The 8890-nt window shown below is 38.8% G+C and overlaps 1 long non-coding RNA gene across 1 annotated transcript in view; it reads left to right on the forward strand.

Moving 5' to 3' along the window:
- LOC104999727 overlaps positions 1–2480 on the forward strand; it is a 15865-nt gene extending 13385 nt beyond the window's left edge. Inside the window, exons 2-3 of the long non-coding RNA XR_826653.1 lie at positions 706–815; positions 2356–2480. This is a non-coding gene — a long non-coding RNA (uncharacterized LOC104999727). The remainder of the gene's footprint in view (positions 1–705; positions 816–2355) is intronic.
- Positions 2481–8890: the final 6410 nt, after the last annotated feature.

Raw genomic sequence — 8890 nt, forward strand, 5'->3', positions numbered from 1 at the left:
GCTCCAGTACTTTGGCCACCTCATGCGAAGAGTTGACTCATTGGAAAAGACTCTGATGCTGGGAGGGATTGGGGGCAGGAGGAGAAGGGGACGACAGAGGATGAGATGGCTAGATGGCATCACTGACTCGATGGACGTGCGTTTGAGTGAACTCCAGGAGTTGGTGATGGACAGGGAGGCCTGGTGCGCTGCGGTTCATGGGGTCGCGAAGAGTCGGACATGATTGAGCGACTGAACTGAACTGAACTAATTTAATATGACTGGTGTCCTTAGAAGAAAAGGAAAGTGCCAGGTGAAGACAGAGACACACTGGGAGAATGTCACATGACAGCAGAGGCAGAGATTTGAGTGATGCAGCTGCAGGCTGTTGACCTGAAATAAATAGACTGCCAGTTACTTTTCCAGCAAAAATGAGTTTATTCAGAATCAGGAAAGAATTGCAGTTCGGGGTCTACCACCATGGCAAGCCATATGCAAGTCTCATCACAGCATAGGAGGGACAGTTAAAAGAGGGGGAAAAGGAATTTGGGAGGGCTGTAGTAAACAAAGAGTCCATGACTTTTCATTAGTTGAGTTGTTGCCAAGAGAAAAGAGGAGGTTGGTCTACTTCCCGTTGGGCTACGCTATTATCAGAGGTAATGGGAGCTCCCCCTTTTGGTCTCCTGACTATTTAATTGAGGTTTCTGTTTATTAATTTTTTACAAGGCCAAGGAACATCAAGGTTTGATGCCCCTTTAAGAAACTACAGAAATGCAAGGAAGGAGTCTATCTGAAGTCTCAGAGAGAGTGTGGTCCTGCTGATATCTTCATTTTAGGTATCTAGCAACTGTGTAGAATTATGGGGGGAATATATTTCTGTTGTTTTAAGCTCCCTCGTCTGTAGTGTTTTGTTACAACAGCCCTAGGAAACTAATACAACCTCCCATGCCACTTCTAGGAGTTGATAAACTATCCTCAAGATTTGAAGTCTGTTCAGTTGCATGGATGATTTCCTTTCGCTTGTTCCCTCTGGGATTTTCAAACTTCAGTGTGTGTAAACAAAAAATACATATATATATATGTATATGTATGTATTCTGCAGTTCGTTTGGAGAATTTTTAAAAGTTGAAGTATAGTTGACTTACAATATTGTGTTCATTTCAGGTATTCAGTGAAATGATTTTGTTATACATATATATATATATGTATACATCTATATATATTTTTTGTCAATTCTTTTCCATTATAGTTTATTACAAGATATGGAATTTTCCAGGCAAGAATACTGGAGTGAGTTGCCACGCCCTTCTCCAGGGGAATTCCCGACCCAGGGATCAAACCCCATTTCCTGAATTGGAGGCAGATTCTTTACTGTCTGAGCCACCAGGGAAGATAAAGTTCCTTGTGCTATATAGTAAATCCTTGTTGTTTGTGAGGATTTTTTTCAATAGATAATTTTCACTGAAAGTTTTTTCACATTTGTTCATTTAGAATGTGACTCCCAAGCTTCTTTGTATTGTATTTCTCTTTGCTTTCTCTCCCCTAGGTGATATCCCTTCAGTTTTTGTTGAAATATTTTCCTAGGCCATTTGCCAACCAAATGTATTCTCTTGTGAATGTACTATCGTGGATCAATGCCTCTCTTAAAGTGTGGTACTTGGTATAGGGATTATAGTGGGACTGATAACTTCCCTGCTGTGGATATGAGCACTGTACTTCTATCAGTGAAATCTCTGCTTTTTTTTTTAAAGCAGCCACACAGCAGCTATTTAATTGAAACCCCACATCTTTTTTTTTTTTAATGTTTAGCTCCTAAGTCTGATTTTATACCTTTTAAAACATGCCGAATTATAGATGTTTTAGGACACCTAAATATAGAGTGTTACTTTGCTCCTATTAATTTTTTATTGTATGCAACTAAGATTAGATCTAATATGCAGTACAGTGATTATAGATACAAAACTCTACTATGAACAAAAAAATTAAACTTACCGAGAGACTAGATCTTAATTGTTCCCAGTACTAGAGGAAGTGATAATTATGTGACTTGGTAGAGGTATTAGCTCAGGCTACAATGATAGTGAAAGTCGCTCAGTCGTGTCCGACTCTTTGCGACCCCATGTACTATACAGTCCATGGAATTCTCCAGGCCAGAATACTGGAGTGGGTATCCTTTCCCTTCTCCAAGGGATCTTCCCAACCCAGGAATCAAACCCAGGTCTCCCGCATTGCAGGCAGATTGCAATATAAATGTATCACATCAGTATATTCCATACCTTAAATTTACAAAATGTTGTATGTCAAAAATATCTCAATAAGAAAAAAAAAATCTAAAAAATGTATTTTTCCCTCAATCACTCTCTTTTTCTCTTCAAGCTTGTTGGTCTCATGAGAGGAGTCTCCCCATTACAGACTTCATCTCCAGATTAAATAAGTAAGTTTGCTTTTTAAGCATATTTATGAATATCACTTTCTTCCTTCAGGTTTGTGCCATGTTTTTGCATTCAGGTTTGGATGGTTGCTCCATCTTCCATCTATTTGTGTGGCTCTGGTGGGAGTTTTCTGTGTATTAAATACGTTGCTTTCTTTAGATGCTGTCTTCTCTTTCTGACTCTTGAGGAGAATCTGTGAATTTCTTTTTAGTTAGAATGTTACTAAGACAGATTTAATGCCTCTGGATTGTACCCATCTTTTAAGAATATCAATGTAATAATATATTTATATAGAGACAACGGGTAATAAAATTTACTAATAATTATTGGGTTTCTTCCTATGTGCTAGGCATTCTCATTTAAGAAAATTGAGGTGGAAGTCACATATTATAAAATCAACCATTTTAAAGCAAACAATTCAGCGGCATCAAGTACATTCATAATGTTGTACAACTACTGCCTCTGTCTAGTTAAACATTTTCATCACTCCGAAGTAAAACCCCCTACCAATTAAGCATTTTCTCCCTCTCCTTCCTCCCCTCAACTTCTGGCAGCCATCAATCTGCATTTTGTCTATATGGCTTTTTGTATTCTGGATATTTCATATAAATGAGATCATATAGTATGTGACTTCTGTTTGCCATTTTTCTCTCAGCATGGTTTGCAGGATCATCCATGTTGTAGTGTGTTTCAGTACTTGTATTTCTTTTTGTGACTGAATGATGTTCCATTCTGTTGATGGTCATTTATGCTGTTTCCACCTTTTGGCTATTGTGAATAGTGCTGCTATGAACATACCTGCGTATGTACTTGTTTTAGGGTTATGTTATAAACTGTGCCTTTTAGGACTTGGAAAACACTGTCATTCTTTTTCTAGGAAACCTTTATTTGGGTGCCTGTGCAATTTGTAAATAGAATGATACAACCATAGAAGATTCATTCATTTTGTAGGGCTTGCTCTCTCCTGGATTATGTTCACATTTCTGGGACATATTTCAAGCTGAATGAGTCCATCAACATTATTATCATCCCCCTGACACTGGTGATGGTAGTTATCATTTGAGAGCCTATCATATCATAGATACTATTTTTATCCACATTTCACAGATGGAGAAACTGAGGCTTATGAAACTTAAGCATCTTTCCCAAGGGATAGACTAGTGATAGAGCTAGGACTAAAACCAAAATCTTTGTGACTCTAAAACTTGAGCTATGTGACAGTTACGTGCCTGAGTTTTCCAATTTTCATGAAGTTGGCTTTTTCCCCTAGTTTTAGTGGATAGCTGCTGACCATCAATAATAATAAACCTTCAATCAGTCAGTCCTGAAATCAGTTCAGTGAGTCAGAACCATCACTGAAAACTGAAATGGAATGGAATAAGATGGAAAATACCATGTAGTAAGGGTATTATTTGATTAAACTTGCATTTTTCACGTGTGTGGCATGTACATATGTGTCTGCATGAAGTAGTGATATAAAATGTATTTCTTATTGTGCGTTGCAGTCAAAAGGTTTGAAAAAATGCTCTAAGCCACTCAGGTTCGTTTTGATCAATGAATGTTCATCATACGTTTGAACTCTTATACAACCCCATATGTTTGAGTTTTTATACACCCAAACAATTGTTGCTAGTTTCTTCATTCTCAAATATGGAGAATTTGCTCTCATCCTCCAAGTTCACAAATTACTGAACTATGATATTTTTTGCCTCTTCATAGCCATCATTGACTGATATTACATGCAGTTTTACATGGGTGCAAGCCTTTGAAATTCTGTTACCCTTCATTATTAAATAACACACATACAAAAAAGTACACATTTAATAAGTACTTTAATAAGTGATAGCCCACATTAATTTTCACTTAACACAAACAGACCATTTGTGCTGTTTTGTCACTTACTGGCACCCACATCAGACGAGCAAGACACGAAACTAGACATTTTCCCTGCTGTTCATCACATAGCACAAATGCAATTTGGGGGCTCTGGTCCCCAGACAGCCTCCGGGAAGGGCTCCTGTGGATATGCAGATGACAATTCCACATGGTAAATGTTTGGTTTTCTTCACGTCAGTAGCAATCCACAGCAGTTCTCTGGGGACACTTTCAAAAGCCAGTTTGAAAATTTGTTCCTTAAAAACACAATGTTTTAAAAAATTTATGATGAGAACATATTAAAAATGCCAAGTTGTTGGTAAAAAGCCCCAAAGCATCCTTTTAATAAATTGGAGTGAATTATAACTTAAATCCTACAAAACAGAATTAGGGTTTTACATTTTTATTTGTCTCAATGCAAGAATTCAGTCTCTCACTGAAACATTAAAAAAAAAAGTCATGCAGAAAGTTCAAGGGATCGCTAATCAGGTAGGGATGGTTGTGGAAACTGATCATTGAGTAATGCTGTTGAAACACCCTTTGGTGTAAAACACTATGCCAAGTGTTGAGAAAAGGGAAAAATTATGATATAGCAAGCTGCTTCAGAAAGCCAGCCAACAGGAGACTCCTATGTGTGTTTGTAGGATAGATTTAAAGGAAGTTCATCAAAATCTTGTATGAAATTAATGGTAGAAAAGTAGAATTATAATGTCTGTTAAAAAGGGAATAAATACATTCTGGTGGAATCATCCAATGGGATAACAGAAAGCTATAAATAAGAAAGAGGGAGACTTCCCTGGTGGTCCAATGGTACAAACTGTGAAGAATGGTTAACCTGAGGAGTGGGCTTGGGGTCAGGGGAAGATATTACAGTAAGGACTTCAGAGCAGAAAGGTAGGGCAAGTCTGGGTACTGGTTGATATTGCTAAACTTCTGCATCAGCCCTGAAATAGCCAGAAACAATTAAATTGTGAAATTATGCAAGCCGTATCCATCGTTCAGTTCAGTTCAGTTGCTCAGTCGTGTCCGACTCTTTGCGACCCCATGAATCACAGCACGCCAGGCTTCCCTGTCCATCACCAACTCCCGGAGTTCACCCAAACTCATGTCCATTGACTCAGTGATGCCATCTAGCCATCTCATCCTTTGTTGTCCCCTTTTCCTCCTGCCCCCAATCCCTCCCAGCATCAGGGTCTTTTCCAATGAGTCAACTCTTCGCATGAGGTGGCCAAAGTACTGGAGTTTCAGCTTTAGCATCAGTCCTTCCAATGAACACCCAGGACTGATCTCCTTTAGGATGGACTGGTTGGATCTCCTTGCAGTCCAAGGGACTCTCAAGAGTCTTCTCCAACACCACAGTTCAAAAGCATCAATTCTTTGGCGCTCAGCCTTCTTCATAGTCCAACTCTCACATCCATACATGACCACTGGAAAAAGCATAGCCTTGACTTGACAGACCTTTGTTGGCAAAGTAATATCTCTGCTTTTGAATATGCTATCTAGGTTGGTCATAACTTTCCTTCCAAGGAATAAGCGTCTTTTAATTTCATGGCTGCAGTCACCATCTGCAGTGATTTTGGAGCCCCCCAAAATAAAGTCTGACACTGTTTGTTTCTCGTGGCTAAAAGCAATTCTATTCAGTGCAGTAAAAAAAGCCTTGTTGAATTGAAAATATTGATGAATTCAAGGAGGTGACTCAAGCTATATAAATAAAAGATAAATAACAATGCAAGACTATGTGTACTGAGTATCAAATGGATAGCCTGGTGAACCTATCAAGAAGATCTTCATGGAAGAGAGAAAATGTGAAGTGATTTCAAAAGCTAGTAATAGTAAAAATGTGGATTTAATAATTAGTTGTGCAAAAAAAAGTCACATTGGGTTTTGATAACTCAACTTGGTCTCATTTTTTTGACTATTCTTTTTCTAAAGTGCTTTTGATATGGACCATTTTAAAGTCTTTTTTTGAATTTGTTACAATATTGCTCATGTTTTATGGTTTTTTTTTGTTTTTTTTTTGGCCTCAAGGCACATGAGATCTTAGCTCCCCAACTAGGGATTGAACCAGCACCCCCTGCATTGGAAGGCAAAATCTTAACCACTGGACCACTAGGGAAATCCCTTGAGACTTTTTAATAGCAAAAAACACACTATTAGTTCATTCTAGCTATACTGAGTCAAGTCAGTATTTTCTGCTTTACTCCCTTATCTCTGGTTGGCATCCAAGTTCTGAAGGGCTCATGTGGTATCGTGGACTCACTTTCCGTGTGTGCATGTGTAGGTGCACGTGTGGGTGCATGTGAGTGCCCGTTTGTCTGTGTATTGTTCCCTAATTTTGGGACTTTACAGGGAGGGGCTAAACGCAGGGCTCCTTCGCAGAGATGGGGAAACTGAGACGTATGAAACTTGATGCCTCCCATAAGTGATACACCGATAAGTAATAGGACTGGAAGTAAGACTCTTCGGAAGTGTTTATGTCTTTTGCATCCCTTCCAACTCATCTCCTTGCCCAGTGCCTACAGAAGATTTTTTCCACCTCTCATCGTGTCAATAAAAAAAGTAACTAAACAGTTGTCTCCCATGAAACATTGTTTTGCGTTAGGGTTTTTGCCTTTAGAAAGCAAATCCAACCTGTCCAAAAGAAAGTCTTGATCTTCCTCCCATAGACTTGCCCTATTCATATCTTTCCCAACCTTCCAGTTGTTTAGGCCATGAACTTTTATCATCCTTGGTTTTCTTCATTATCTCATATCCCACATCCAAAGCATCAGCAAATCTCATGAAAGAAACCTAGAATCTAACCGCTTCTCAACACTTCTGCTACTGCCACCTTAATCTAAGCTTCTATCATCTTTGACCTGCATTACAGTGGAAACCTACCAACTGGTCTCTGTGCTTCCATTCTTGCTTATCCCAATAGTCTATTCTCAAACAGCAGCCACAATCATTCTGTTAAAACATGTAAGTTAGGTCATGCCACTTTTCTGCTCAAAAAGCTCCATTGACATCTCATCTGACTCTGAGTAAAAGGTTTTGTTTTTTTTTTTTAATAAGAATCCTTATTTATAAAAGGCCTTAATTCACACCCCTGTTACATAACTGACTTTATTTCTTTTTACTCTTTTACTTGATCATTCTGTTCCATAAATTTCTTCTTTTCCTCAAAATGCCAGTCATACCTAGGGTGCTCCCCTCCCAGAAATCTGAGTGTTTCACCCCTTGCTTCGCTACAAGTCTTTGCTCAAGTGAGACTTACCTTGACCTTCCCACTTAAAATTGCAAACCCTTCCCTATTCCCCCCATGCTCCTCTATGTTCTGTTATTTTCCATAGCACTTATCAGCATATAAAATATGATATCACTTACTAATTTTTCTTATTGTCTGTCTCCCCTGAAAAGAATGCAAACCCAACAAAAGCAGGCAGTTTTGTCTGTTTTATTTACTGATGTATCTGTAGCACTTAGAAACCTGCTTATCACATAGCAGATGGTCAGTGATTATTGTTGAATGAATAAGTGCTGTGCTAAGTCCTGTCAGTTGTGCCCGACTCTTTACAACTCCATGGACTCTAGCCCGCCAGGCTCCTTTGTCCATGAGATTCTCCAGGCAAGAATACTAGAATGGGTTACCATTTCCTTCTCCGGGTATAGCACAAATAAATGAATTAGATGTATCTAGATTTCTCATTTAAGCAATAAAACTTGAAATATTATGTAAAAAGACAAAGTCATTAATAAAATACAGATCTTTATGTCCTGTTGCAACTTGAAAGTATACTATAAGACATGGCATGTTCAGAGTACAAGGAGAAAGTGACATTAAAAATCATTTGTCCAGTATGGATATTCCTTAAAAAACTAGGAATAAAACCACCATATGACCCGGCAATCCCACTACTAGCCATATACCCTGAGGAGACCAAAATTGAAAAGACACACATACCCCAGTGTTCACTATAGCACTATTTACAATAGCTAGAACATGGAAGCAACCTAGATGTCCATCAAGAGATGGATGGATAAAGAAGTTGTGGTACATATGTACATATGTACAATGGAATATTACTCAGCCATAAAAAGGAAAACATTTGAGTCAGTTCTAATGAGGTAGATAAATGTAGAGTCTATTATACAGAGTGAAGTAAATCAGAAAGAGAAAGCAAATATCACATACTAATGCATATATGTGTTGGAGAAGACTCTTGAGAGTCCCTTGGACTGCAAGGACATCCAACCAGTCCATTCTGAAGGAGATCAGCCCTGGGATTTCTTTGGAAGGAATGATGCTAAAGCTGACGTTCCAGTACTTTGGCCACCTCATGTGAAGAGCTGACTCATTGGAAAAGACTCTGATGCTGGGAGGGATTGGGGGCAGGAGGAGAAGGGGACGACAGAGGATGAGATGGCTGGATGGCATCACTGACTCAATGGACATGAGTCTGAGTGAACTCCGGGAGTTGGTGATGGACAGGGAGGCCTAGCGTGCTGCGATTTATGGGGTTGCAAAGAATCGGACACGACTGAGCAACTAAACTGAACTGAACTGAATGCATATATATGGAATCTAGAAAAATGGTACTGATGAACCTATTTGTAGGGCAGCA

The sequence above is a fragment of the Bison bison genome, unplaced genomic scaffold (genome assembly GCF_000754665.1).
Source record: "Bison bison bison isolate TAMUID 2011002044 unplaced genomic scaffold, Bison_UMD1.0 scf7180017864363, whole genome shotgun sequence".
NCBI classification, from domain to species: domain Eukaryota; kingdom Metazoa; phylum Chordata; class Mammalia; order Artiodactyla; family Bovidae; genus Bison; species Bison bison.